This window comes from Cyprinus carpio, chromosome A4 (assembly GCF_018340385.1).
Source record: "Cyprinus carpio isolate SPL01 chromosome A4, ASM1834038v1, whole genome shotgun sequence".
In the NCBI taxonomy this organism is placed as follows: Eukaryota; Metazoa; Chordata; class Actinopteri; order Cypriniformes; family Cyprinidae; genus Cyprinus; species Cyprinus carpio.
In genome coordinates this window covers 179,012-205,000 of record NC_056575.1, presented here as the reverse complement: position 1 = coordinate 205,000, position 25,989 = coordinate 179,012, and the positions used below count along the sequence as shown (strand labels likewise).

Sequence of the window (25,989 nt, the reverse complement as noted above, 5' to 3'; positions counted from 1 at the left end):
TTTTTTTTTTTTTGCATGAAACTTTCCTTTATATTTGTGACATCTTGACTTCTTCACTGAATTTTCCATTCAGAGTTCTCACGTTTACAGGTTAGCTGAGGAAGACCACTACACTTAAAGGGATAGTTCACCCAAAAATAATAACTCACCCTCAATTTGTTTCAAACCTGTATGAGCTTCTTATTTCGGCTGAACACAAAAGATGATATTTTGAAGAATGTTGGTATCCAAACTTTTGGACTGTATGGATGTCAATGGCGACGTACCTTTTTTGGCTATCGTCAACTGCCTGCTGTCAGTCTTTCTTCCTAGTTTAATTACGTCTAATATGATAAACTCATTAAGAAGCAGCAATAATCCAGCTGAATTGAGTTCTGCTGCAGGATTGGTATATTTTCCATACATTTAATAAAAACTCATAGATCGATAAATATGGACTTCCTCTAACACTCTCAAATGCTATTATTATTGTTAAAACTAAAACCATAAAAAAACTTAAAATAAAATAATATGTTAAAAATCAAAATCAAATAAACTGAATTAAAAAAAAAAAAAAAAAAAATTTATTTTCTCATTTCTCATTTTTATTTAATTTAATTTGAAGTACTAAAAAACTAAAATAATCTAAAACTAATAATCTCAAATGACATTATTATTGTGAAAACTAAAACCATAGAAAATAAATAAATGAAACAATATGTTAAAAATAAAAATCAAATAAACTGAATTAAAAAACTATAAAATAAATAAATATTTTATTTTCTCATTTCTCGTTTTTATTTAATTTAATTTGAAATACTAAAAAACTAAAATAATCTTAAACTAATAATCTCAAATGACATTATTATTGTGAAAACTAAAACCATAGAAAATAAATAAATGAAACAATATGTTAAAAATAAAAATCAAATAAACTGAATAAAAAAACTCTAAAATAAATAAATATTTTATTTTCTCATTTCTCATTTTTATTGAATTTAATTTGAAGTACTAAAAAAACTAAAATAATCTTAAACTAATAATCTCAAATGCCATTATTATTGTTAAAACTAAAACCATAAAAAATAAATAAATGAAACAACATGTTAAAAATAAAAATCAAATAAACTGAATAAAAAAACTCTAAAATAAATAAATATTTTATTTTCTCATTTCTCGTTTTTATTTAATTTAATTTGAAATACTAAAAAACTAAAATAATCTTAAACTAATAATCTCAAATGACATTATTATTATTGTTAATAATAAAATAATAAAAAAATAATGTTTTAAATATAAATATAATATAATGTGATATAAAAACTCTAAAATAAATAAACAAATATTTTATTTTCTCATTTCTCATTTTTGAAGTACTAAAAAACTAAAATAATCTAAAACCAATAAATAAAAATGAATAAATACTATATAGGCATATGCAAACAAAACTAGAAATGACAAAAACACAACAAAATTATTAAAAATTTTTATTAAAACTTTAAGTGAAATTAAAGTTATATAAATATATTTTAATAGAATTTAATAAAAAAATTTTTTTTAAAAAGTCAAATAACACTGATTCATGTGTGATTTTTCACACGTTGCATATCAAGACGCATTACATCAAAAATTTGACACCAAATGCCATTAGTTCTCCCACGTCTACCACAAACTGTGAACGTTCTTTCGTTTGTTTTTGTCATTTGAATTTTTGAAGTCTTAAGACGTTTATTATTTGAGTTTATGGTGATTGCAAATGATTGTTAGTTTAAAATGATTAACTGTATTTATTAATATGACTCTAAGTTAACTGGCGTGCTATTTTCGTCTGTGGACGCTGCTGATTTTAGGCATTAATTCAAATGTCCATCTGCACTCATCGGACGTCCTCTTTCCCAGAAGGGTGACTCATTACAGCTTCTCTGCAGATTAATTGATTTTCACAGCTGTCTTTTACATTAGTGTTTGTCCCGCCCACAGACTCACGCAGAGAATTCAAGGAATTCCTCCCAGCTGATGTGTTTGGCATGTTACTCATCTCGTCTCTGTCTCTCTCTTATCCTGTAGCTGCTCTGATTCCTCATCATCTCATTAACTGAATCAAGCTGATGAACCATTAGTTCGCTCAACACAAAGAGCGCTGCAATGATGCACATAGTTTTGTAGGCCAACAGCTAAATGTAGGACTAGGTCACATGACTTCAACATCACCACCATTAACTCTTTTAGTCTTAATTCATAAACATTTTCCTTGAAAGTCTGAGTTGGAATGGTTTGCAAGAGTGTGATTATAAACACAACGAGGCTGTGTTCTTCCAGTAATGTTAATAAAACGTTTGTTCAAAGTTATCTGGTCTTTAGTAATGTTCTCAATACATTAGCATAAAAAACAGGAACGCTTTTCTGAAACATTTTAGCTCATGTAACATTTTTTTTTTAAATGTAACTAGTTTCGGAATGTTCAGAGAACATTTAAAAGTAACATTTCAATAATGTTTGAACAGAATGGAATGTTCGCGTAACATGCGTAATAACCAAGAAACTGGATGTTTTAAATGTTCAGAGAACACTCAGAAATCACGTTTTTATAACTAAATTTAAATGCTAGAAAAACGTTCATCTGGCATATTTTTATAAGATGGGTCAATAGTCTCGTTTAGTCACTTGATAGCAACCACCTTTTTCAAGACCAACAAAAAGCTTGAAAATATGCGGCGGGGTATTACTGATGAAATTTATGTTGTAGAATGAAAAGTGAAAATATTTTGAGCTTATTTCAGGAATTTAAATCCGTTCCAAAAAAAACAAAAAAACTGAGGGATCTGGAAGTGCTAGAGTGCAACTCGTTTTCAAGTTTTCACCTAAATATAAGTCATCTCTGCAGCACTTTATTATCATGCGGCTCTCTGGAAGGCTGGATTGTGATTCAAATATTTTTGTATACAATAAACACATTTCTCAATGAATTAGGATACAAGAAGAAATGCAGAGCAGGTTTTACCCAAGAGGGTAATGGAGATAGGATGATGAAAATTGTCTCTGTATGAGTGGTTGGAAAAAAAGAGGGATTGAACTTTAATGTTGACTTCACGCATTTATAAGAAAATACAAATTATGTTTGTTTGCTTAACATGGTTTTAAAAAAGTCTCAGTCACAGTGCATCATGTGTTTATGAATGCTTTCTGCACACATATCAGATTTTTGACAGAACACCTTACATCATTTAGCCGGAGGCAGCGAGGAGATTTCCTCTTTCAAGGTCTGTGGAATAATTTAAAGCTCAACCTGTTTACAAAATAACAAAATTACTGTCTGTTATGGTGAGCATCACTCACTGGCTGATTCTCGGCTCAACATGAAATCAAAACCCACTCTGTTTACTTTCTTAATACATCTGAATGATTCATCAGTCCACAATATATATAAAAAGTTTGTCTTCAGAATAATTTATAAAACATGCTCCGCCTCTGAAACGCTGATGTCATCAGTCCCCGCCTCTTTGACCACGCCCATTTTCACGAGCCAATCAATTCTCAACAGATGAGCTCAAGTCCTGCCCTACTTGTTTTATTTCTCAAAAAGACGTTCGCTCAGAAATACATCAGATTACTGCAGGATGCAAAGAGACTTTACTAAATGTTATGTAGGTGTTTCTTACAAACTAATAACTGGAGTTTTAATTTGCTTCAGATGTGTTTTGTCAAAAAAACGCTGTGTACAAATATGTTTGTGTTTACTAACGCTGGCAAACGAACTTCTCACGTCATTTAGCTCAAGGCAGTTTTTCTCTTTGATGCTCAAAATATAACAGTCGTCCAGTTTACAAAACTCAATTACTGTCAGCTGAGATGCGCGTGTGTCACTGGCTGCCGGTGACGTCACACACCTCATGCGCGCGCAGACTCTCACATCTTACAGGCATGTTAAGTCGCTCTTTACATGCAGTCACACAGGTCTTGTGTACCTGTTTCAGCCCCTGTGGTCCACCGACACACACAAAAAAACACACACACACACACACACACACACACTCACACACTTATATAAGGCTTTCGTGTTGAGTTGGAAAAAAAGACCTCATTCGGGGGCACTCTGTAGACTAGAGTATACTTTACCTGCATATAAACAGGTGAAAAAAGTCTTTCCTGGCAGGAGGCGTGAAGTGGGGACAGCGCCAGGAAAGCTGTTTTAGATTCATCCAAAATTACTGGCTTTTGGCAGCGAGCGGCATACACAAAACAAATGTTCACTTTTAATCTTACCGCTTTTTTCCCCTGTCTCTCTCTCTCTCTCTCTCTCTCTCTCTCTCTCTCTCTCTCTCTCTCTCATCGTCTAATCTCTCTACTAATCCAAGGACGTTTTATTAGCACGACTGTATCAGATTCAGTATTTTCTGTGCAACGAGAACACTATTGACATTTACATTTTCAGACTTCACAGAATCTGCCCACGAAAATGTTTCCAGATGTTTAAGTCCACATAAATGCAAAATTCACCCCATTTTCTGTCTGAATGTATCTTATTATGAACTAATAACTGGCATCTTTGCATCACATTATTGTAATATAATGCACGGCTCTCATAGCTGCTTGTCTTAAAGGGACAGTTCACCAAAAATTTAAATTCTGTCATTATTTACTCACCCTCCACCTGTTTCAAACCTTTCTTCTGCTGAACACGAAAGAAGAATATGGCTTGACGGCAGCCATTGACTTCTATAGTATTTGTTTCCATACTATGGAAGTCAATGGCTACCGTCAGCCAACATTCTTCAAAATATCTTCTTTCGTGTTCAGCAGATGAAAGGAATGAATACATGTTTGGAACAATGTGATGGCTGAACTATTTTAAGTGAACTGTTCCTTTAAGTTTCAGACCGATCAAGCTGGTGTGGGATGAGTTAAACCAGAAAATATCCCCCCGTCGTTTCTGGTCCCAGAATAAAATCACATTCGGCAGCATGAAGCATCTTGGCTGCTTTTCTGTGGACTTCGCTCAGTTCTCTCCAGGAGTCATAAAGTATTATATCACACCATTTACTTTACGATTCAGACTCGCACAGAACAGAATGTCAATCTGAAAAACCTTTTTGTCACATTAATGCATGTTTTTTTCATGCAGAGTTTGTTTCTTGAGATGATAGTGAATTAAAGCTCAGAGCCGGAGAGACGCTGCTCTGATACTTTAATGAAGATGCTTGATCTGAATATGAATGCAAATGACAGACGAGTCCAGATGATAATAGTATATAAAGCTATATCTGCAGTTTCTGTCTAAACAGAAAGTCTGTGACTGAATCCTAGAAGACAGATTTTACATTGGTTAAAGGTCACATGACATGCAGGTAAACTAAAAATCTCATCTTTTTTAGTATGTTTTTATTTTGGTTGTTGCTATTTTAAAATTACTTCAATTTGACATTTTTATGATTTGATTACAAGAAACTTAATGTTCTGTTCTGGTTTATATAGATATATTGATATAGATTTGATATAGATATATTGATGTAGAGGAAGAGTATCAATTTGACTTTTGATGTCAAATCATGGTAAACCTGGACAAAGTTTAAGATCTCCTGTGAAGCACAAGAGGAGATGCATCTAAGAATCAGGACTTTACTAAATGAACTAATGTAGAAAGGCCTGAAATGTGTTCTCCATTGAACCTCAGTGTTGCAATAAACCATTTAAAGATTTCTGCAGCACATGAAGGCTCCGAGAGCTCTATGACTCATTAAGATCCAATCTGATCTGAGAGTGAGGATTTACTGTCATCTCTATCGCAACCCATCTCAAACACACAACAACAGCATATTTTCCGAGCCGTAGACTGGCGCACGGTCCGGAGAGAAGCTTTCACTGAACTTCATTAGGAATATGCTCTCACACTTTTCTCATTCAACTCTACAAAGACCAAATGATCCATGTTTTAAAGCTACATACTCTATATGACAACTGTTGACTGTGTCTGTTTTTATTCTTCGAAACAAAATAAATGAAAGGAGACAAAGTTGATACTTAAATGTAGAGTTGGGGACTTGGAGATTTCGAATGCATACATTTTTCAGACTACAGATGAATCCGTGTAATGTGTAATATAAAATATAACAAAATTAAATTAACAACTAGGACTCGACTCGGACCCAACACTAATCAACGAGACCAAACTGCGGTGCAAAATGTGAAAAGGTGAAAGTTATTTGTACCTGATGTGATCCTAAAATGATTTTGAATACATTTAAAAACTCATTTTGTCACATTAAAGCATTTTTTTTCCCCATGTAATAAATATAAGTGGAGTTTGATTCTGGAGATTATCCTGAATTAAAGCTCAGAGCCGGAGAGACGCTGCTCTGATACTTTAATGAAGACACTTGATCACAATAACAGACGAGTCGAGTCTGAAGTGTAAATAAAGCTAAATCTGCAGTAAATACTGCCTAAAGTCAGAGATTTAAACATGACCTCAAACATTTCTCATTAAACTCCACACAGAGCCAATGATCCACGTTGTACAACTGTATGAAAACTACTGACTCATGTGTCTGTCTTTATTTCTCCTATAAAATAAATCAACGGAGACCAAGTTTATACTTAAATGAAACTAAACTGTGCAAAAAGTGCAATTTGCTACCTTTTGCTCACAGAGTGTGTTTTAAAGCTCTGTATTTTTACTGTATGACTACGGACTGCATAATTACTGACTCATTTGTGTCTGTTTTTATTTCTCATAATGCAAAAAATCCACTGAGACCAAGCTGATGCTTAATTGAGAACAAACTGTAGTGCAAAAAGTTAACTGTGCCATTATATTAAGGAGTTATTGCTACCTTTATTGTGATCCAAAAATGACTTGTTGGTGAATAAACTATTGACTCATTTGAGTCTGTTGTTATTTCTAACAAAAATTTGTGTCTGTATTTATTTCTCTGAATCAACTGAGACCAAACTGCATGTGTACAAAGTGAAATGTGTTATTGCTGCTTGAAGTGATCCTAAAATAACTTGTTGGTAAATGAACTATTGTCTGTTTTTATTTCTTCTAACAACTGAGACTAAGTTGATACTTAAACGAGACCAAACTGCAGTCAGTAAAGTGAAAAGGTTGAGTTTTATTACTAAAGTTAGTGCTTCCTTATGTGATGACTTCTATGTGGATTTGATTCAGTAATTAATTAAAAAACTATCATGTGAAGCAGATAAAGTGTGAGAACTACACCTTTATTGAGCTAAGAATGAGAACATCTTAGAAATAAGACATCTGTTTGGAGAAACAGACAATGCTTTAACTATACCAACTAAAAGAAACCAAAACACCAATGTTTCACAAACAGACTGCATTAAAAGAGAAAAATACTCACTATAGTGATCCAGACGGCAGTCCACAACGCTTCCTTAACAATCCATAAGGATATTTCTTCCGCTGCTCAAAATCTTTGGGTTTATTGTCCTGAAAACAGGCTTGAGTTTGTCCCGACGGCAGGTGAAAGAGATGCTGAGACTCAAGTCTGAAGCTGTCTGGACTCGCGGAGCTCCTTCTGAAGCACTTGAACGTTCAAAATATATATATACACGAGGTTCAGGGCTGCTTCTGACATCACTGAGTAGTCAACATTACCGCCTCACACACACAAGACATGCTCCATATGAAATTAGACAATGCCTCAACACACACACACACACACACACACACACACACACACACACACACACACACACACATATAAAGTGTGGGTTGTGGGGTTTTATATCCAACTGTATGCCAAAGTAACTTTTGTGCCTTTTTTTAAATCGAGAAAATCACAGGTTATTCCTTTTTCACAGTATTTTTTTTGTGTGATTCACACCGGTTGGAAAAAATAAAAATAAAAAAATCACACACACGAGCACATACTTTCCCAGAAAACTTGCCCCGTCACGTCACCGGTGCACACGGCGATACCCAACACTGTTATTTCACTAGCTTAAACTTTTCTCAGGAACAGTAATATTATCATTTAAAAGCCAAATGTGAAAACAGCCGAGGAGGCGGCATTGTCTCTCTGATGTGGCGTTAAACAGCGTGCCGTGATAATTAAGTCGGGCCCTCGTGTGGAGGAATGCATGTGAGTGTGTGAACGCGCTCCAAACTCAGCGCGGCGGTCAATTTTTCAGCCCACTGCTGTGTGTTTAGCGTCACAGCTAATCTGAGAGAGAGCGAGCGAGCTCGTCTGAGCTGAGGCTGTGCTATGTTTAGTTGCGGACGCTGCTGGTGGTTTGGGCTTTACTGTGCTGCTGGCCCGCAGCGTGTGTATATGACCTGCTAGTGTTCCCTCGCTGACTGGGAAGGGCACCACAACACACTAAAAACACCAGACGATTACAGTATTAGGGTCTGGACATAGTCTGTCTGCACCGAGTCCAGACTGAAATGAAGATTATCTGTGTGTTAGTTCATGAGTGTTGATACCAAGTGTTTGCTTACTCGTGGGTTAGGGGTCTTTATAGCTTTGCATAACCAGTATTTTGATCTGCATGAAGTCTAGTTAAGGTTGCAGTTCGTCCTGCCCATAAAGCATGCAATGGAGAAGAGTTTGATTTGTTTATAAGGGCGTAAGTTGGGTCTGATAGGGTCAAAAATAATGGCACATGCCAATAATGAAATGCAATAACTGCACTAGTTAACATGAACTAACAATGAAAAACTCTTCTAAAGTCGAATCTGTTAATATTATTTAATGGACCTGAGCTAACATGAACTAACAAGGAATATATGTGTTCCTATTAACGGGATAGTTCACCCAAAAATGAAAATTGGCATCATTTACTCACCCTCAAGTTGTTCCAGACCTGTATGAGTTTCTTTCTCCTGTTAAACACAGAAGAAGGTATTTTAAAGAATGTTGGGTGCCAAACAGTGACTTTCATAGTATGGAAAGAAATACTATGGAAGTCAATGGCTACCGGCAAATATCCTTCAGAATATCTTCTTTTGTGTTTAACAGAAGAAAGAAACTCATACGGGTTTGGAACAACATGATGGTGAGTAGATAATGACTCATGTTTGGGTGAACTATCCATTTCCAAGTCTTTTTCATTCACAGTGTTTTCAGATCTAAAGGGAATCATTCACACGAAAAAAACTAGTTATAATAAGTGACGAGACAAATGGCATTTGACATTGACTTCAAACCTGGTAAAACTTAGAGGCAATCTAGAGGCAAATCTGGGTTTTCAAAAGTGCAAGTGAATTCTGAAAACTTGCAATCGATAATCAAATTAAATCATCACTGCTACTGTATGGATTTAGAAACGTTGTGCACAAGTTGGATTGCATTTATTTTTTTGTTCTTTTTGGAGTTTGACAGGCATGGTCATCATAAATCGTAGTTGATTTTGGGGTGAACTGTTTCTGGGACAGGACTCTGTTTGTCCAAACTGATACTATGACATATTTACGACTCTAAAGTAAAGTAGCAAGTACATTTGGACTCTTGAAGGAGCAGCCATGGCCCTCGAGACAGCTCGCATGAATCAGGAGATTTCTGGTGCTGTGTGGTCCGTCTCTCAAACACTCCTCGCTTTGATCTGAAACTCTGATGACTTTCTTCTCCACTTTTACCTGCTTCTTCCTCAGGATGTGACTGGAAATACATCCACCTGGCGGTGAGGGTGGGATTTTGTATGTGTGTAGGTACAGCGCCGTTCCACTTTCTTTCCAGACGAAACACTTAAGAGCAATCTTGACCCGGAGGTCAGACGAATTCCTGAGCCCTTTTTCCTCTTCGGAGGTAAATGGCTGTGGTTTCTGTAGAAGGTAGGTGTTTTATACTCATACCAGGCACACATCCGTCTCTTTGAAGGCATGAAAAAGAAGATGGATGTTATGGGGTCAGTCCAGGGCCTTCCGTCACATGTTCCTCTCCTCGCAGGTCCAACAGAAACGATGGCTACGTTAATAATCAAACAGTCGCAGAGAAAGTGAATGAGTTTGTTTTTCTCATGGTTGGCATGAGAAAGTCAAGCAGATGCATTCTCAGACGGACAAATCTCAAGACACCTACAAATATTCACAGATTTAAAGGTACAGACAACATTGGACCCCATTGACTTTCGTTGTAAAATATCAAAATATCTGCTTTTGTGTTTTACAGTAGAAAGAAAATCAAAGCAGGTTTAGAACGACGTGAATATTAATTTTGCGGTGAACTGTTCATTTTTTTCCCCCAGAAACACATTATATACAAAATAACTGAAAGATACACAGCCGTTCAAAAGTTTTGGATCAGTAAGATTTTTTATGTTTTTTAAAGAAGATTCTTCTGCTCATCGAGACCGCATTTATTTGATAAAAAATACAGAAAAAAACAGTAATATTGTGAAATATTATTACAATTTAAAGCACTGGTTTTCTATTTTAATATACTTTAAAATGTAATTTATTTCTGTGATGCATCGCTGTATTTTCAGCATCATTACTCCAGTCTTCAGAGTCACATGATCTTCAGAAATCATAATAATATTCTGATTTATTATCAGCGTTGGAAACTGTTGTTGTGATTATTATTTTTTTTTTGGATGTTGTGATTTTTTTTTTGGGTTTTTTTTTGTGTAAAAAGCTAAAAAGAACAGCATTTATTCAAAATACACATCTTTTCTAACAATATACACATACAGTCTTTTTTTTAAGTTTGTGGTTAATTGTTTTATTTGTGTATGTTTTTTTTTGATAAGTGACAGAATTGTTTTCTAACAATGTAAGTTGTTACTATTTTGAATAAATGCTGTTTTTTTTTTAACTTTTTATTCATCCTGAAAAAAAAAAAATGTATCACAGGTTCCAAAAAAGTATTAAGCAGCACAAATATTTCCAACATTGACTATAAATCAGCATGATATGACGAATGATAAGAATCTTCATAAAAAAACCCATTAAAAATCTTACTGATCCCAAACTTTTGAAAGGCAGTGTAATTTGAAGAAATTTGTACACTAAAGCTAACTGACTTGACCGACTCCATTAGAAACACTCTTTCACAACTGCTAAGTTAACTTCTTTAGATATTGCTCATCAAAGCATCGCAAATAGCTGAGAGAAGATGCAATATGTTGCGTATTTAACAGACTGTCTGCTTTATTACAGCACCGTAGAACCGAAGTGTACAGTTAAAATGCTTCCACATGTGTGCATTCAGTTTGTTGTGGAGACCGAGCTGAAATAGACTGATATTGAATGCGTTTTAGCGAACTACAATGAGAAGCCTCTTTGAAGGGCTGTAATTAAGACCAGTCTGTGCTAATTGAATTAGCCCAAGATGCTCCTGATTACTTCTCGCCCACTACAAAGAGGAAGTTGTCACTTTAGATGTATTTAATAGAAACAAATAAGAGTCTAGTGGAAAAAGAGTGACATTAAAAGTGTATTTGATGGGTTAAGCTGTGGCTATATTAAATGAGTTAAACGTTTTTGTTACTTGAAATAAAATAAACATTACCAAAAAAAAAAAAAAAAAAAAAAAAATAATATATATATATATATATATATATATATATATATATATATATATATATATATATATATAAAACATTTCTATTTTTTTTGTTTAACTTATTGTACAAAAATAGCTGAAACTGACTGAAATAAAAATTAAGAACTATATAGACATATTTAAAAAAATAATAATAGACATGACGTATAGACATATTTAAAAGAAAAATAATAATAGACATGACAATATAATAAAATTACTAAAACATTCAAATTCAAAATAAAAACAATAACTATATTAGTAAATAAATAAAACTATAATAGTATCTCAGTGGTACAAAAATAACACTGGTTGTCACATGTTAAAGTGATATTTAATCCAAAAAATAATTATTTCATCATTTACTCATAGCAATCCAATCCTGTATAACTTTCTTCTCGGAAACACAGAACAATTAAAGTCAATGGGGTCCAAACATTGGGCCCCAATGACCTTCTTTGTATAGACACAAAACAATGATGTTAACGACACCAAATATTAATATAATCAGTGATTTTGATGCATGAGTTACAACAAATGTAAAGATTTATAGCAAATAAAGACCTAGATTTTATGGTACAAACTTATTTAAAGCATGCACACTTAAATGCACTGCATGAAGTTTCTGCTGAACATCTTTCGTGTTCCACATTAAAAAAGTCGCGCAGGCCTGGAATGGCATAAGGATGAATATAACTATTGACAGAATGTTCATTTTTCTGTGAACTACCCTTTTAATTTTTTCTGTAGAAAAACCCTTCTTGAAGCCAAAGGTACAGGAACAAATCTTATTTTGAAATTTCATGGTTTGCAGCCACTTCCAAGAAACGCAAATCCCTACTGAATCTGCAGTCCTTTCCACTCGACCCAGATACAGTCTGAAGCATTTCTCTTGGAGCGTTTAGCGTGTTCGTCTGACCTCCATGCATGGAACTGTCTTACACGCATACACTGATGCCGAAGGAAGACCCAAAGTCTGTAATTAATTTGTGCTGTTCACTCTTGCTATTAATAGCCGCGTGATGTGACTGATTTGCTCTGTGTGGCAGGAAAGCGATCCATGACGGAGCTTCTCATGTAGAGCCAGCCATTCAGCAACACTTTCTCTCTCTCCATATTGCTCGTCTCTGGCTCCTCTCATGGTTAATGTAATAGTGTATTTATTGTGCATTGTTTAAAACATGTCAGCATCAATTCTCCAGTGATGCAGGAGGGGGGGGGGTTGTTGGTGGGGTGCTGGAAAACTCACTGACTGGCGTCTTCCTCCATGGGCCAAACACATCTTGGCCGTCCCGAGTCGAGCGAGTGGAATAATGGGGCTGGATTTACAAAACTGTGCTGCATCTTAATCATCTTTGTTCGGGGAGCCGGCGTTAAAAAGCACAAGAAAAACATGACATTTCACAAACACTGTAAATATCGCTTGAAGAGGCTCTGAAGAGCTAGTTTTAATAGTTTTCATTGTATGCAATTAATAAAAATGGAATTAATGAATTTAATTAAATTCATTTGAATTTAAAACTCATGATTGCACAAAAACGGTCCAAATTTATGAAAGCAACATATTTATTCGTAACAAAACAACATAAATATTACCCTGAAAAGTAAAAAAAATAAATAAAAAATTTGCATAAATTTACACTTTCAAATGAAAAAAATTATTCATGCTGCAATGAACAATGAACAATGTGAGAGATATGGGGGAAAGGCTAAATATATATAATATAAGTTTTTTGACTTCATAGATCATTTTACAAAAAGTATTTTTGACATCTACTGGTACTCCATATATAGGCGGGTCAAAATGACCCAAACATTTTAAATGGTTATATCTCTTAAAAAAATAACTACAAATATGAAAAATAAAATAAAATTAAATTAAATAAAATTAAATAAAACTAAGGTGTATTTTGTGGGTCTTAAAGCACTTGCAAAGTTTCTTTCCCTTAATAAAAACTATGTATTTTCTAGACATTTTTATTGGTCAAAACGGACTGAAATGCATTATGAAGGTTTACTAAGTTTAGAGATGTGAACAAACCTTTCATATCAAGCCCTGAAAGATGCTCAACTTAAACAAGAAACTTAACTTAAAACATAACCATGCAAGCACATGTTTTTTCGGTGTTGGGAACTACACTCGAAAAAGAAAACAATGTAGGGTGGCAATTGGTTCTATGCAAAGGCTGTTGATTGGATGATGAGATGTGGGTGTGGAATTTGAAAATTATTAATAATTATTATTATTATCAAAAATATTTATTTTTCCTGTTCATGGTTCTTGTCTAGTCATGTTATTCCTTGCCCTCATGTTATCCTGCTATTGGTTCCTTTGTTCAATGTGTCATGTTCTCATTGGTTGTCTTAGTCGTGTGTCTTGTCTCTCATTGGTTGGTTTTTGTCAGGTGACTCTTTTTGTTTGATAAATATAAAGCCCTCATGTTGCCATTGTCTCTTGTCAAGTATTGTCCCTGTACCTCTGTTGGTGAGTTCTTGCTTATACCAAGTCTGTTCATGCCATGCCAAGTCAAGTCTGTTCAAGTCAAGTCTGCTCATGCCAAGTCAAGTCTGTTCAAGTCAAGTCTGTTCAAGTCAAGTCTGCTCATGTCAAGTCTGTTCAAGTCAAGTCTGCTCAAGTCAAGTCTGCTCAAGTCAAGTCTGCTCATGCCAAGTCAAGTCTGTTCATGCCGAGTCAAGTCTGTTCAAGTCAAGTCTGCTCATGCCAAGTCAAGTCTGTTCAAGTCAAGTCTGCTCAAGTCAAGTCTGTTCAAGTCAAGTCTGCTCATGCCAAGTCAAGTCTGTTCAAGTCAAGTCTGCTCATGCCAAGTCAAGTCTGTTCATGCCAAGTCTGCTCAAGTCAAGTCTGTTCAAGTCAAGTCTGCTCAAGTCAAGTCTGCTCAAGTCAAGTCTGTTCAAGTCAAGTCAAGTCTTTTCAAGTCAGGTCTGTTCAAGTCAAGTCTGTTCAAGTCAAGTCAAGTCTGTATGAGTCAAGTCTGTTCAAGTCAAGTCAAGTCTGTTCAAGTCAAGTCAAGTCTGTTCAAGTCAAGTCTGTTCAAGTCAAGTCTGCTCATGCCAAATCAAGTCTGTTCATGCCAAGTCTGCTCAAGTCAAGTCTGCTCAAGTCAAGTCTGTTCATGCCAAGTCAAGTCTGTTCATGCCGAGTCAAGTCTGTTCAAGTCAAGTCTGCTCAAGTCAATTCAGCTCATGCCAAGTCTGCTCAAGTCAAGTCTGTTCATGCCAAGTCAAGTCTGTTCAAGTCAAGTCTGCTCAAGTCGAGTCTGCTCAAGTCAAGTCTGTTCAAGTCAAGTCTGCTCATGTCAAGTCTGTTCATGTCAAGTCTGCTCATGTCAAGTCTGTTCAAGTCAAGTCTGCTCAAGTCAAGTCTGTTCATGCCAAGTCAAGTCTGTTCAAGTCAAGTCTGCTCAAGTCAAGTCTGCTCAAGTCAAGTCTGTTCATGCCAAGTCAAGTCTGCTCAAGTCGAGTCTGCTCAAGTCAAGTTAGCTCAAGTCAAGTCTGTTCATGCCAAGTCTGTTTAAGTCAAGTCTGCTCAAATCAAGTCTGCTCAAGTCAAGTCTGCTCAAGTCAAGTCAGCTCAAGTCAAGTCTGTTCATGCCAAGTCAAGTCTGTTCATGCCAAGTCAAGTCTGTTCATGCCAAGTCAAGTCTTTCTTTGTTTGGTTGGATGTTTGGATTCACCTTGTTAAAATAAAGCTGCACTCTCACTACGCTCGCCGCCAGTGGAATCTTTACACAGTACTCAATAGTGCAATGTTGTTATTCACTTTACATTAAGGCAGATGTGTTATTATTATTCAGGCAATCTGTTATTAAAATATTGCCTTTAACTCATTCTCTTTAAACTGTTGCTCTGGGATGATAGATGAACTGGAAGAGAAAAAAACGACACTGTAAAAAACAAAAAGACAATTGCTCCAATATAGCTCTTCTTGAATGCAACAATGCACAAAACTGAGCTTGTGTAAGTACATGTATGTAAAATCACTCATCATTATTTGTGGAATGATAAATGTATGATGGTTTAATAGTGATTTTCAACTTGAAAACCAAAATGATATCAGATATTAAGTTGTTTTGTGAAAAAAAAAAAAAAATCTGCCAAACTTGTTTTCCCTCTGAATGAAGTTTTTTTTTCTGACCCCACTAGCAGATTATTTGTCTTTTTTTTAAGTATAAACTCATTTTTTTGCAGAATTTTTATATTATCTTCAGAAAATGTACAATTCGAGAAATGACTTTAACTGATCCTGGAGAACTGCAGGATTAATAATGCATTTGCTGAAAATGTCACAGGCCTTGTTCTTCACTGAGTAGCTGTGAGCTTTCCAGAGCTTCGTGGGAGGAAAACAGAATGATGCTGTTTAGTTCCAGAACACAGTGATGAGATGCTCTCTGTGTGGCCCACTTTTAAAACATTTTGCATGAAGCTTCCCATAGGAAAGAAAATTCACAAATGAGGCCTTCTAAATCTCTCACTTGTTGCCTATAAACAGAAACGAGGATTAAATAGAGAGAAAGTGATGTTGAAAGAGATGTTTCTCCTGAGAAAATTACCCCAGTGAGTCTCAGAAGAGATCTCAACACAGTTTTAAAGGTCAGATATAGCGATAGGAGTTCAGCTAATGATCTGAGCTGCTTTCTACATTGACTTTATAGTGCTAAATTATTAATCCCAAACTTTCGGTTTTGGCTTTCATGATGACGATTTGCGCATGCGTACCGCCGCATGAATATCGGCACTCCACACAACAACAAACTCTAGAAGTTTGTTGTTGTTCCGTCTCATCATTTTCTTTTAGTTTGCCACCTTAACACAGAATTCTGACTTTATATCTCACAAATCTGACTTCATATCTCACAAATCTGACTTTACATATCGTGATTCTGACTTTACATATTGCAATTCTGACTTTATATCTCATAATTCTGACTTTATGTCTCATAAATTTGACTTTACATATCGCAATTATTAATTTATATCTCACAAATCTTGCTTTATATCTCACAATTCTGGCTTAACATATCGTAATTATGAATTTATATCTCATAATTCTGACTTTATGTATCACAAATCTGACTTTACATATCGTAATTATGAATTTATATTTCACAAATCTGACTTTATATCTCACAATTCTGGCTTAACATATCGTAATTATGAATTTATGTCTCACAAATCTGACTTTATATCTCACAAATCTGACTTTACATATCGTAATTATGAATTTATATCTCACAATTCTGGCTTAACATATCGTAATTATGAATTTATGTCTCACAAATCTGACTTTATATCTCACAAATCTGACTTTACATATCGCAATTATGAATTTATATCTCACAAATCTTGCTTTACATATCGTAATTATGAATTTATATCTCACAATTCTGGCTTAACATATCGTAATTATGAATTTATATCTCACAATTTTGACTTCATATCTCACAAATCTGACTTTACATATCGCAATTCTGGCTTTATATCTTAATCTCACTTTACATATTGCAACTTTGTGACTTTGGGGAAAAGGACATTGACTTTTTATCTTACAATACTGACCTTTTCTCATAATTGTGAATTTATATCTCACAATTCTGTGTTTATATCTCGAAATTCAGTTTTGTTTTGTTTTGTTTTGTTTTTTCCATCACGGAATAAAATGGCACTTTGTAACTTTTTATCTCACCATACTAACTTTTTTCTCAGAATTGAAAAATGAGAAAATTGTGAGGAAAAAAAAGACTCAAAAACCTCTGAGCAATAACATTTTCCTCTTTCTTGGAGACGTAGATGCTCATGACTGTAATATGTGCGTGTAGAGAGGGGATTCCCTGCAGGCCAGACAGACTGTGCTGGATAATGCTTTAATGACAGGGAACAGTGCTGTGTTTGTGTTTGCGTGTGGCTGCTGTGGTCGCTGTTTCACAGCTCTGAGCATTTCACTGGCCAGCGTTTCCATCGCCATCACTGACGCATGCCATCTTTCCCCCGCTGCTCCTGCTGTCTGTCCCACGGAGGAGGAGTGAGCTGTAAATGTCACATCTGATGTCTGAAATAGAGTACAGTCTTTATCGAGACGAGTCACTCCCGCCTCCGCCATTCTCTACCACGTTAAATTTGGGTCTGAGACATTTGAACTGACTTATTTCAATAGAAGTGATCATGGGTCACTCACAACAAATCCACAGCGACTTTGATACACGATCACAGACGTAAATGCCAAAGCATTTCATGCTGGTGTTATTTTAGTAGTCCATTTTATAGGCTAGTTCTTATTAATATTTCAAAAGATTTTCATTTTACTTTCTCAGTTTTAGTTATTTAGTTGTGTGTTTGTGTATATGCCTATTATATATGCCTATTACAGTTTTTATAAATTTTTATTCCGGTTTAATTTGAGTTGTTTCAGTATATCATGTTAAATTAAATGAAAATTAATTTAACACTATTTTGCATTTGGTATTTCTATTTAAATGTCAGTGTAGTTTAAGATTTAATTGTGTGTAATTTCTAGTTTTTAGAATTTTCAATTTAATATTAGTGAAATAATATAGTTTTCATTTCTATTTCTTGGAGTTTCAAATTTTTTTATTTTACATTTTCTTTTTCATTTTTGTTTCATTTAGTTGTTGCCATTTTTATTATTTTTCTAAAAAAACATATTTTTCGAATTATTTTTTATTTCAGATTTAGTTTGGGTTATTTTAGTACATCGCGTTAAAATAAATGAAAATAAATAGGTTAAAGTTTTTCATACTGTATTTTATTTCAAAATTTCAACTTTTTTATGGTTTGCTGTAATAGTAAAAGTTATTATAGTTAAAAAACATCACAATTATGGACTTTAAATTTCAGGGTAGTTAACAAATATATTTTAATAGTGCATAATTTATTTAGTTTAGAAAAATGTGTGTAATCTTTGGAATGGCTAGCTTTAAGGACCAAGAACTAACTATAACTACAGTATATTAGCATTCACACCATCAAATATAATGCTGTTTATTATAAGCGCATGGTGCGGTTTTGTTGTGTGCAGCTTTCAATGCTTGAGCTCGTTAAAGACGAGTGGATTCTGATTGGCTGTCAAAGTTTTTATCATTCATCAGCTGGAAAACAACTTTTGACATTTGACTGCTTTTCTTATTTTGATGTCCTTTTCTTTGAGGTCATGTCTATGTAATATTGCATCAAAAACGCAAATCTAAAGTTAATACACAATCAAAATGAATAATAACCCGATACGAAAGAGATATAATTTATGCATTTTTTTGTGTAAAAATGGCACTGTATGAATTTCAGCATCGACTCATGAGGGTCACACAGTCATTCGGGTGTCGAAGCGTTAGCTGAAGTGTAACCCACTCTCTCTCTGACTCTGTCTAACGCGCAGGCCTTGATTACGCTAAACCTCAGCCATCACCACAAACGCCCAGCACTCTGCCAACACACACAGCTCTGTCAGTCTGCCCTTATTTGTGTCCTGCTGTAGAGGGCGGGATCCCGCGCTGATGTCAGGGGCACGCGTTTGGACCCGACTCAGACCTCTGATGGGAGCCACGGGCTAAAAAAGGGACGCTTATACATGTTTGGGAGCCGCGCTGAGTGTTGTGTGGATAAATTTGGGCTCTTGTGGGTCACACTGGTTCTAACACTGGAAATGCATCATCTGTCGTCTCTTTCTCAGACGTCTGCCATCTATATCAGCCAGGCATATCGGGGAGAATCTCGTCCAGTCATGTCTAAGTCATACTGCATCAAAATTAAATATAGAAATAATAGAAATAATCATTTGTATAAATACATGAAACTCATGACTATTATGACTGTAAGACCTTATTATTAATATATATATATATATATATATATATATATATATATATATATATATATATATATATATATATATATATATACATATATATATATATATATATATATATATATATATATGTGCAATTATTATTATTATCATTATTATTAGTAGTAGCAGCATTATTATTATCATTATTAAAACAAATTATGAAATCAGAGTTGGGCCTCAGGGCTTCCAGAAAAATGGAAGTTTTCACTTGGATGTATTACAGCCAGTTATGTATTTATGTGTTGTTAATAGTGTTATTGGTGCTTATCAGTTTGCATCTTTATTTTATTGATGTGGTGTTTTGCAACATAATTTTTGGAAGAAATTCCAATAAAAGTGCGATTGAAAATGTAAATAAAAATTGTAAAAAAAATTATATATATATATAAAATTTGTATATATATAATTTATATTAAAATGTTATAAACATAAACATTTATATATTTTTTACATTTTTTTTTCTCAAATAAGCCAAATTTCAACCAAGTTCCCACCATAGTAATTTGTAATTAAATTGAATTAATTACATGACATGATAATCAAAATTAAAGCACAATTTATTTGCATATCAATATTTGCTGAGAAAAGCCACTTACTGACATTAGATAATATTATGACATTGAAAAGACATTATAAAGAGTGGCTTTAGATGTTAATAAATTGGCTGTGTTATTTTTATAATTAAGAAGATGTGGTGAAATTATTCAATTTCACGTTATTTCTCTCAGTTTGTGGCTCATTGCACGTATTTTCAGGGTGTCAGTAAAAATAACCATTTGTGTGTGTGTGGGTATTTGTTTTGTGTGTGCATGAAGAGTGTGTGTGGGTTTCTTTGGGTGTCATGACTGTGCTGATGGTTTGAAACCAATAGCTATAACAATAGATAATCATATCTGACTCAATAGCTTTCTCTCTCTCTGATAAAAATGAAATATGGATTCGTTCAGTGTCAGGTGCAAGTCTGTAGTGATCAGTTTGGACTGATAGAAACTAGAATGCAAAAAAAGTTTAATGTTTTGATTACTGGCATACAATGTAGTCCATTTATTCAGATAGAAATATCCACTTAGACTGCCTGAATCATGGTTTGCAGTTTTATATGACATTTAGAGGAGGATAAATCTCTAAACAGATGTTTGTAATGTTTTGTTTTTTTGTGAAGTTTTATTTTCATTTGAGTGTCAGTCCCATTACATTGATGATTGTACTGAAAAAAAGGATATATATATATATATGCTTGATATATATTTGCTTGATCTATCTGCTGCTTTTGACACGGTTAATCACCAGATCCTCCTGTCAACCCTACTGACAAAGGGCATCTCAGGAACCGCACTCCAGTGGTTTGAGTCTTACCTATCAGATAGGTCCTTCAAAGTATCTTGGAGAGGTGAGGTGTCCAAGTCGCAACATCTAACTACTGGGGTGCCTCGGGGCTCAGTTCTTGGACCACTTTCTCTTCTCTGTCTACATGGCATCATTAGGTTCTGTCATTCAGAAACATGGCCTTTTCATACCATTGCTATGCTGATGACACTCAACTCTACCTCTCATTCCATCCTGATGATCCATCGGTAGCTGCTCGCATCTCAGCTTGTCTAACAGACATTTCTTGCTGGATGAAGGACCATCACCTTCAACTCAACCTTGCCAAGACAGAACTGCTTGTGGTTCCAGCAAAAACCCATCGTTTCATCACAATTTCACCATCAAGTTAGGCACATCAACCATAACTCCTTCAAAAACAGCCAGAAACCTTGGAGTTATGATTGATGATCAGCTAACTTTCTCAGACCACATTGCTAAAACTGTCCATTCCTGCAGATTTGCTTTATTCAACATTAAGAAGATCAGGCCCTTTCTTTCAGAACATGCTGCACAACTCCTTGTTCAAGCTCTTGTTCTGTCCAGACTGGACTATTGCAACGCTCTCTTGGCAGGTCTTCCAGCCAGTTCTATCAAACCTTTACAATTAATCCAGAACGTGGCAGCAAGATTAATTTTTAATGAGCCGAAAAGAATACACGTCACACCTCTATTTATCAATTTGCACTGGCTACCGATAGCTGCTCGCATAAAATTCAAGGCATTGATGTTTGCATACAAAACCACCACTGGCTCTGCACCCCTTTACCTAAATTCATTACTTCAGGCTTATATGCCTCTAGAAGCTTGCGTTCTGCAAGTGAACATGGCTTGATTGTGCCATCCCAAAGAAGCACAAAGTCACTTTTACGGACTTTTAAATTAAATGTTCCCTCCTGGTGGAATGACCTGCTCAGCTCAATCCGAGCAGCCAGTCCTTAGCCATCTTCAAGAATCGGCTTAAAACACATCTCTTCCATCTTTATTTGACCCTCTAACTTTTTCCCTCACTATTCTAATTCTATTTAAAAAAAAAAAAATTTAACTACCTTTTTAATCTTTTTGTATTCTATCTATTTTCGTTTCATTTATTATACAATTATAAAAAAAGACCTCTAACACTAGCTTGCTCTATTCTTTTTCTATTCTATCTGTTTTTCTTTTTATTTATTATATTATTTAAAAGCCCTTGCTATGTATACTGCGTTTAGGCTAACTGAGACTTGTTATAGCACTTATATATCATTGCTCTTTTGTTGTTTTTGATTGCTTCCATTGTCCTCATTTGTAAGTCGCTTTGGATAAAAGCGTCTGCTAAATGACTAAATGTAAATGTAAATGTAATATATATATCAATATCAGTCTGATTCAGAGAAGCCGCTGTTCATTTGTTGTGCTGACTGGGGAATTTAAAGCGTCTGGTGCCAAATAAAATCCACCCACTCCACAACACAATGAGTGTGTGATGTAGTGTGTACTGCAGTCTTTAAGTGTCTCTTTATCATACAGACGTGATTCCTAAACAGTGAGAGCGCACAGATATCAGTGCAGACACACACAGCTGCATTCAATTGCAGCGGATGGAGGGGGGGGGTGTGGGGGGTGCTGATGGTCTGACGAAGCGTCAGCAAGACGATCTGTTTTTCCGTGGAGACGCCCAGTGTCAACAGACGGTCTGTCTCTCCCACACACACACACACACACACACACACACACACACACACACACAGAGCAGCCACTTCATATTAATTATTAGTGGAGTTTGCTAAGTCAAGCATCTCTATAACTATTTCCCATACTTGAGGTTAGGGGTTTGGTGGGGGAAAGACTGAATTTGGGACACATTTTGTCAAATACAATTTGTACTATGGACATGTGTGCTATTACATTTCTAAGTGATCAGACTTGCATTTAAGGAGTGGCTCGAGTCAAAATCCCATTGATTTTCTCCACAGGGAAATTGATTTTTAACACTAACTTATAATCCACCTACTGTGAGCTCTGATGTTGTTAATCGATGCTTTAGATGAAGCCGTTAGTTCACATTATTTCAACTTAATCGTGTTTAACAGTGGAATCCCTGGTGAAAAACTACATTACCCATAATGCTGAACAGACATCCACCAATCAGAGTGCAGCAATGAGCGCTGAGCTCCGCCCACTCCCATGAAGCACCGCGAATGACAATCTCGCTACACTCTAAACACTTAAAATATACATCATAGTTCGGAATAAACTTAAAACATCATTTCGCACAACTTTACCTTTTAGTTTTAGTTTTTAATTTGATTCTGTCATTTGCGATGTTTCATGGGATTGTAGTTCGTTCCCTCGCTAAAGCCGTTAAGTTTGCAGACTTGTTGTCTTTTTGTTGGTAATGTTGTGATTCTCCATGTAGCTGGTTTGTTTGTTTCATGGCTTATAATGCTTTAAAGACTTTTTAAAATCCCTGGCATGAAAAAAAATACCTCCGGAACCAGCGCCGCTGAAAAAGTAGGCACATATCTGGCAACCCTTGCATAGAAACAATCTGGCAATCAATCTGGAAACAATCTTTCTCGTTTTTATTTGATGTGCTAAAACAACTCAAATAAAATGGATACAATATCACATATTTACAAATATTTATACATTCAAAAACATACTAAAGAAAAATAACATTTAAAACTCAAATAAAATAAAAAATCTGAACATTAATAGAAATTATAATAGTGACTGGATTCAGAACTTGATTAAGACTGTCGTGCATCAAAGAAAGAAATCAAGCAAACCGAAAAACAGACTATCACACAGAATTTAGAAACACAACAGCAGTCTATTTCTTGCTTTTATGACAATTACGTGAACCTTAAAGCTCTTGAAATGTCCAACATAAAGCAGAGTGGCGTTTAGGGGTTTTCTTTTTTTCAGCGGGGTGTAAAGCCATAACTCACTGCCTCTCGGGTGGGGCGCTTATTTCAACTTAATCGAGTTGTTTAAATAGAGTTGTGCGCTAGGCGACAGGGCAGCTATTTTGACGCCAGGGATATTCACTGGGACGGTTCTGCTCTATAAAGTGCTTCCCCTGCTCGACTTAATGGAGGAAATCAGACTCAGCTTGAACAGAACGCAGCCCAACTTAATTCACCTAATTGTGCTGGGGTTTTTCTCCGTGTTACCCACTCGATGTGCAGTTGTACTCATTATTTTTTGCCTCCGTTTGAGTGGCTGTGTGAAGGAAACATGGCCCTGAGAAAACCACATCATAAAACACACAGGAAAAAAGCGCCGTAAAACACGACTTCAGTCAACCTCTCCCTCGCCACTTTGGGTTTTTTACTGCGCTGATTTGTCTGCAAAGCAAACAAATACATTTAAAATCTAATTTCACAAGTTTATTATTTTTTAACATTCTTTAATTACCAGTTCTGCACAAATTAACATGTTGAAAGTGTTACTCGTACCCATAATGAAAGCTTTCATACGGTTTCATGAATCAAAAAAATGAAGCCATTAGATTGACTCATACCTCAGTGTCTGTCATGAAGCTATAGCAGACAAAATATTTACTATTTAAAGGGATAGTTCACCCAAAAGTGAAAATTTGCTGTTAATTTAAACACCCTCAGCCCATCCAACCCTTAATATATTTAAAGTTTATTTTATGAAGTATACTTAAGTAAAGTTCAAGTATATTTTTAAGTATACTTTATGTAGCAAGTATACAAATATCAGTGTTCTAGTAGTATACTTGTAAGTGTACTGTTTCAATACTCCTCAGGGCTAAATTGGCCTACTTTTTAGTATATAAAAGTATACTTTTAAGTATAGTTTAAGTATAACAGTAGCAAATTTTGAGTACACTAGTTCACCTCTATGTTTGTAGTTTGTACTGCAATTATACTAAAAGTGAACTTGTAGGTATACTGAGAGTTTAATAATTAAATACTTTGTACACTTTGAAGTATAGTCTCAGTAAACTACTAGTTTAGTAGTTTTATACTGCAAGTATACTCATAAGTTTTCTTTAAGTGGACTTTACATCATACTTTAAGTATACTACTATGTCCCTATTTAGGTTTTAATTTGTATATATTTTGTATATCTGAACATACAAAACATCCAAAGAAAGAACAGGGTATCTGCTTGTAAACAAAAACATTTTATTCTAGCTTCATGCATTCTTTATTAGCTGATTTATTTTTAGCTTGACTGTAATTATTACCTCTTCATCGGTCGACATTTTATTCTATAACGTTAAAATTTTGATGCCGTTTCATGTCAGATGATCGTGTTAGATTACATGTGTTAGTATCTTTTTCTTCTTCACTTGTGTTTTTTGGGTAATTCTGTGCAGAAGATGTGTACTAGCGCCCTCTACTGTATAACAATGAAAACACAGATTCTAGGAGCACAAGTATAGCTCAAATATATTTAGACTTTTTGTAAGTATAAGTCAGGTATACTTAAATGTCATCTTAAGTATATTTCTGAGAAGTACATAAAGCCCATTTCTGAGAAGTACATAAAAAGTACACTAAAAGCATACTTTCCTATTTTTTAGTTTAAAAGAAGTATACTAATAGCACACTTGAATAAACTTCTTTTTCGTAAGGGAAGATGTAGTCTTCAATACAACAGCAAAGAAGATTTTTGGCTGAAACTATGGTCCTTGGTGATTCATACAGGGATATTTTTTGTCTAAAGCATATAAAGTGTATGAACTAGTCTTCATCAGCTCACCTGTTTGCATAAACAATAAGAAACCATAAAAACTTTAATTCGAGTGTTCGGTTCACACACACCCAAGTCCAATATTAAGCTTTAAACATGAATTTAACTTTTTTAAATCCATTTATAATCATGCACAAGGCCAGAAACTCGAAAGGCTTTGTGAGCACATCAATGGTAACAAACTCAAATTAGGTTATTCGCATAGCTCCTATATAAACATCAAATTGAACTCACCTGCTCAGCAAGATCTTCAAACTGTTTCCCTGTTACGACAGAAGTTGCCCTGAAAGAGAAATCGTAAGCAAGTATGAGCTAATGCTTCTCATAAAGCTGAGAATGCAACTTGTGTTGCCAAATAAATAGAAGCAAATGCAATGCATGAAATCGAGGTTGCATAGCTGGAAGTGTTTGCATGCAAAGTACTTGAGCATTGATGAAATCGTTTCGACTCATTAGAATGCAATGTTTGATGCAAAGATTACTGTTGATTCTTTTATTAGGATTTTATTATTATTATTATTATTTTTAATCATAGTAAGGTCCTTG

At 34.9% G+C, this 25,989-nt stretch overlaps 1 protein-coding gene across 2 annotated transcripts in view; it reads right to left on the bottom strand.

Moving 5' to 3' along the window:
- LOC122139429 (parathyroid hormone-related protein-like) overlaps positions 1–25,690 on the bottom strand; it is a 38,404-nt gene extending 12,714 nt beyond the window's left edge. The window contains exon 1 of one of the 2 annotated variants that reach the window (XM_042737008.1): positions 25,678–25,690. The gene's annotated coding sequence lies outside the window, so the exon portion shown is untranslated. Of the gene's footprint in view, positions 1–7,340; positions 7,603–25,677 lie in introns of those variants that run through there. The other variant, XM_042736998.1, reaches the window with a different exon arrangement.
- Between the last annotated feature and the right edge of the window lie 299 nt (positions 25,691–25,989).